A 6,267-nucleotide genomic window follows, 5' to 3' on the forward strand; every position below is an offset into this window, starting at 1 on the left:
CGGGTAACGCCGGGCACCCATGCTAGTATTATACAAACTTATGATTCTTTTTCATTATTTATCATATTATATAAACTTATATTTCTTTTTCATTATTAATCATATTATACAAACTTATGTTTTTTCATTATTTATCATATTATACAAAATTATGTTTCCATTTCATTATTTATCATATTATTCAAACTTATGTTTCTTTTTCATTATTTTCATATTATACAAGCTTATGTTTTTTTTTTATTATTATTCATATTCTAGAAACTTATGTTTCTTTTTCATTATTCATGATATTATACAAACTTATGTTTTTTATACATTTTTGTCATATTATACAAACTTACTCATTGGGTTCTTGTATTAGTTGTTACCAGTGATTTCCACCAGTAAAATCTCGTTTCATTCGGTCTTTCAAATTTTAAATACTCTCCATAGACTTTTCTCAATATTGCAACGTAATTGGTGTTTTTCCATTAATCGTTCATAAGTTTGTTTTTTTTCTGGTTGATAAGACGTGGTGGTTTGCTCTGGAATTTAAAACTCTTCAAGATTTCAGTACCCTGCATTTCTTTCCACCTGGGCTGTGGATGGTGTTTTCCCTTTCTCTGCATTTCTGTCCTGTCAAACCCTCTACAACATGTATTTGTGGTCCATATTAATGTTGGTATTACTTCCATGTGTTTTTATTTCTTTGTGGGGTAATGGTGCAGAATGTATTTTGTATTTACTTAAGCAATGTTATCTTTGCTCCCTTCGGTTGATCTCAATATACTCCATCTATACTTCTTGCTTCCTTTGTGCCCTATGCTATTTTACTTGCCCTTACCTATGCTTAATCAGCGTCATTATTATGAGTTGGTTTCCGCATTCTAAGATGTTTTATCAATACGCTTATTGGTATTATTATTAGTAGTGAAAGGAGAATTTATTCACTTCAAATTTTCCAACAAGCTATTGCTGTTCCCTGGAGCATGGGTGACAATATATCACTCACGATTAATCTGATAAGTGATTGCATATAACGATGAAAAAATGAATGTAATTTAATTAAAATGGTGCTGCCTGTACCACTGCTGCAACTGCGAATATAACCTATGATTTGAATCCAACTCACCACAACATCAGGAACTGCCAATTCTATGGCTGTCGTCAATTCCTTATAGTGTGGCGTTACTATCATTACTCCTATAGAAACCTTCTAGTAACAGGTACTATTACTACTAATACTACTACTACTACTACTACTACTACTACTACTACTACTACTACTATTATTATTATTATCTTTGGTATGGATAGTCTGGGTGCTGCTGGTACTACAGTTGCTCTGTGGTAGTCTTCAACATTGCCTCTAGAGTTCCATTTTCGTTTCGTTTCACATCGTTTACATCTGTTCTTAAGACATACTCTGAAAGATAAACAATGAACGATAATAACATTTTCATTCTTATAATGGTTAGACTGATATTATTGGAATTATGATTATAGTAATTATAATAATAATTCTAACAATAGTAATGAAAAAATAAATACTAATCGTATTGTATCAACATTACTAATTATTATAAAGTGAAAACAATGCAAACATTTTTGAAAAGAAATAATAATCATAAATTATTATAAAAAGGAACATTCTTAATATCAATTATGTAAAAAATGATAATATCAATAATAATTATGAAAATAAATGATAATGATTATGTTAATTACAATATATACAGAAAATAATTATAATAAAAATAATAATACTAACTGTTATATATAACACATAACGCATATAATGATGATAATAATGATAAAAAGTAATAAATATAAAAAAAAACTATTGAAGTGTATATCAATGCATTTTAATTATTACAATATTCATTTCCACAGTTTTTAGTGTAAATGGTTTTGAGAATAATGAATGATTCCACTTGACTTATGTATGTATTCCTTAAACACACACGAGCGCGCGCACGTGTGTGTGTGTGTGTGTGTGTGTGGCCAAGTGTTCAGATGAACCGACTGTCGTTTAGACGATTCAGTTCCAGTCCGGGCTTGACGCAGTGATTAATAATTAAAAAAAGTTTGTAATATATGTGTGAGTATCTATATATTTGCATGCATATGTATACAGACGTGTGTGTTTTTATATATTTGTTTATACATGTGTATATACATATTTCTTCATCTATATATGCATATTTGCGTATAGATATGCATATATATAAAGAGATATATGTGTATATATATATGAATATAGATATATGTGTATATATTTATATAACTATAGATATATGTGTATATATTTTATGAATATAGATATATGTGTATATATTTGTTTGAATATAAATATGTGTATATATATTTGTTTGAATATAGATATGTGTGTATAGATTTGTTTGAATATAGATATATGTGTGTATATATTTGTTTGAATATAGATATGTGTGTATATATTTGTTTGAATATAGATATGTGTGTATATATTTGTTTGAATATAGATATGTGTGTATAGATTTCTTTGAATATATATATGTGTGTATAGATTTGTTTGTATATAGATATATGTGTGTATATATTTATTTGTATATAGATATATGTGTGTATATATTTATTTGAATATAGATATATGTGTGTATATATTTGTTTGAATATAGATATATGTGTGTATATATTTGTTTGAATATAGATATATGTGTGTATAGATTTGTTTGAATATAGATATGTGTGTATAGATTTGTTTGAATATAGATATGTGTGTGTATAGATTTGTTTGAATATAGATATGTGTGTGTATAGATTTGTTTGAATATAGATATATGTGTGTATAGATTTGTTTGAATATAGATATATGTGTGTATATATTGATGCACATAAATAGTTATGTGTATTTACTTACACATTCATACAAGCATATATGCATATATACGTAATACCTTGTCTATGGGTATGTTATATCTGTTTTGCTTCGTGTATGTTTAAAACAATAAAAATATTAAGTAATTCAAAAGAAGATGCACGTTAATGACCTTGTAAATAGGGCACAGTAAATAAGAGAGAGGGCGCTTATCCTATATATATATATATATATATATATATATATATATATATATATATATATATAAAGGAAAGTAAAAGTGAAAGTACTTACAGGTTCAATCACGTCTTTGGAATAAAATATGTGTACTGTCACAAAACCTAAGCACAAAAAAATAAATAAAAATAATATTATTAATGTTATTATTCACCTACTAGAAGTTTTCACGCTGATTTCTGTTTGAGAACAACATGTGGTGTTCCCTGGAGTCTGGGTGACAATTATTATTATTTATAATAATATTAATATATCATCATCTTGGTAGTGTATATTGTGCTTTTTGTTATTGCTGAATAAATAGCAAAAATAAGAGGAGTTGATGGAAGCAGAAGCCATAGTATTGACAGTTGCAGTAGTAAGTAATAGTCGTAGCTCAATCATACGTTACACAACTACAACTGTTGTTGCCCTAGTTTAATCATCTACTCTACCTTCTCCTCACACACATTAATCAATATATTCATACTCCCACTTCTTCTTCTTTTTACCTCTCTATTTTAACTTCTTCTTCCTCACCTTTTCTTTTCTTTCTCTTTTCATCAGTCCTTGGTCTTCTTCTTCTTCATCCTCATCTTCCATAGTACACTGCCGCCACCGCCACAGTCTCGATCAGCGCCCGCCTCCCACCACTGTAGCCATTGCTTCTTCTTCTTCTTCTTCCCTCTCTTATTGTGAGACTTGGTTTTTTCGTTTTTGAATCAACTCCGAGAAAAGGGGGCTTTCTCCATCTATTTTATTGTAGACCGTTATTGTCATCATCGACTCTTTCTTTCATTCTCTACACTTGATGAGCAAACACCACCACCACCATCATCCTCCACTGTTCTCATGATCCACTTAAGGCATTTTGTCAACCCTCCTCCTCCTCTCATACTTTCATTTTCACTCTTATTACCGTCATCTCTCTTTTCCTTTCTTTCCATTCTTTCCCTGCCTCCTCTACGGACTCCGAAAATCCATGAATGGTTTCTACAGAACTATGTCATCTTTTATCACACAATGGACATTAACACAGCTCTTATACCATAACAATGAAACTCACTGACTATCAAAAACAACAGAGTTTCCCGTTGTATCCATCGTCGTCGTATACTACCACCGATGGTTAGCCAAGTGTACGCTACAGCGACTGAATCTGCCATCCGAACAATACCGCGATCGTGCCGAGCCAAGTAGTAATCTACATCTCTTGCGTGTTCAGTTTTTGCCGTCGAAGACGCCGACGTCTCCTCCTTCTCTGAGAACTTACCAAACGGAACCGACCCGACACGGTCTCCTACTCCAGACCCTCTCTTGCTTCCCCCCGACTCATCATCAGTCCACCTCCTCGATATTCGATTTTATCCTCCTACTCTTGATTCACAACCAGCATCCCACTCACCTGATAGAGAGGGACCCGCCTCTTTCTTTGGAAAGGGTAGTAGCAGCATCAGCAGCAGCACTATAAAAAAAAGAAAGAGAAAAGAAAGTGGAGAGAAAAGAAAGAAAAACGAGTGTGTAAGTGAATGTGTGAGTAAATTGAATATAACACACACACACACACACACATACACGCACGCACGCACGCACATACATGCATGTATATATGGATATATATATATATATCTATATTTATAAGTAGGGCAAGTCACAACACATATCAATAACAGAAAATAAGTGATACAAAGTGATTGATTTTTTTTACCATTTTTTTTTGTCACATATCATATCCCCCCTTTAAGTTTTAAAGGGGGGGGAGCTTATTCATATTTTTAATCAATATATTTCACTTGTGTTTTTAATCTATTTTATTAGCTCTCATCTTTCTCATTCTCTCTATCGTTCTCCTTCTCTCCATCTTCATTTGTTTCTTTTTGTTGTTGTTGTTTTATTTTCCTTTTCTCTCCATTTTTATTCCGTAACTTTTCTCCTTTTCCTCTTCGGATCATTATATCCTTCGCTGAATGTTTTACGGAAAACCCACTCTGACAATTTTGCTTATCTCTTGTATAATGAGAAATAAGAGATTCTCCACAACCAACCACCTACCGCTATCTTCGTCACCTGAAACTGTCATCACCGTCAACAGAAAAACAATCATGCTTATTACAACATAATCAACAAAAACAACAATAAACAATAAAAAGGATAATAATCATTAAACACAACACACTATAAACACAGCAAACATAAAAATGTATATGACATCATACATGCATATTTAATTGTACATATATATATATACATATATATATATGCATGCATGCATACATATCTACACACATATATATATAAACCATACCTAAGTAAACAAATGTGAGCCAGTTCACATACAAAAGTAAACAAACGTGGTTCAGATGAAATACCAAATTAAAAATACAAATCTAAACGAGTTGATATACAAATATAAACAAACCTGGTCCACTTGAAATACAACATTAAATGCATATAGATCCGTTTACAAAAACAAATGTGGACCAGATGAAATACCAAACTAAATAAATGTGGTCTAGTTGAAATACCAAATTAAACCAACGTGGACCAGTTGAAATTCTCAAAATAAAGAGAGAACTAATAAAAAATAAACATACTTACCTCATACAAATATTAGAAAAATACATTTTCTTTTAATATTTTATCAATATTTCAAATCTGTAAACAAAATATATACTACTGTTAAATCTTAACAAAAGTATTGTTTTAACATGTATATATATATATGAAAATATAAATATATGTACATATATATGTGTGTGTGTGTGTGTACACATATATATGCAAACATAAACTCCTATTTATCTATTTAGATAGAAAAATATAGCATATTAAGTAAAATAGCACATTAGAATTTTGAATATCTTTTTAAATCTCTCTAGTCTGTAAATAAATGTTCTTTTTAGTAGCATCAAAGAACTTAAATAAAATTGATTAATAAAAAAATTATTAAATTGGCATTTGTCTTTGAAAACAATCTGTAAAAGTGTAAGATAAACGGATTATAAGTAAAAAATAAGTAGAAATATAACCAAATATATATTTATAATGAAAAGAGAGTTGATAATAGAGTAGTTCATATCGGCGTGTTTGGCCGTGTATCAGATGTGTTTCGTCCCCCCCTTCCTTTTGGTATAAGAATTATTGGTAGCTAATAACCAAAGCAAAAAAAAAAAAAAAAGAGTCTTTTGATTGGTCTAAACCTCCACGTTCTG

General features: G+C 30.3%; 1 long non-coding RNA gene across 1 annotated transcript; it reads right to left on the reverse strand.

Moving 5' to 3' along the window:
• Positions 1-485: 485 nt before the first annotated feature.
• Positions 486-4,562, reverse strand: LOC145247911 (uncharacterized). Its single transcript, XR_013863296.1, has 2 exons — positions 3,596-4,562; positions 486-1,405 (listed from the first exon to the last, which is right to left on the reverse strand). It is a non-coding gene; the product is annotated as an uncharacterized LOC145247911 (long non-coding RNA).
• Positions 4,563-6,267: the final 1,705 nt, after the last annotated feature.

Source organism: Euprymna scolopes, chromosome 26 (genome assembly GCF_053919585.1).
Source record: "Euprymna scolopes isolate OS-2025 chromosome 26, ASM5391958v1, whole genome shotgun sequence".
NCBI lineage: Eukaryota > Metazoa > Mollusca > Cephalopoda > Sepiida > Sepiolidae > Euprymna > Euprymna scolopes.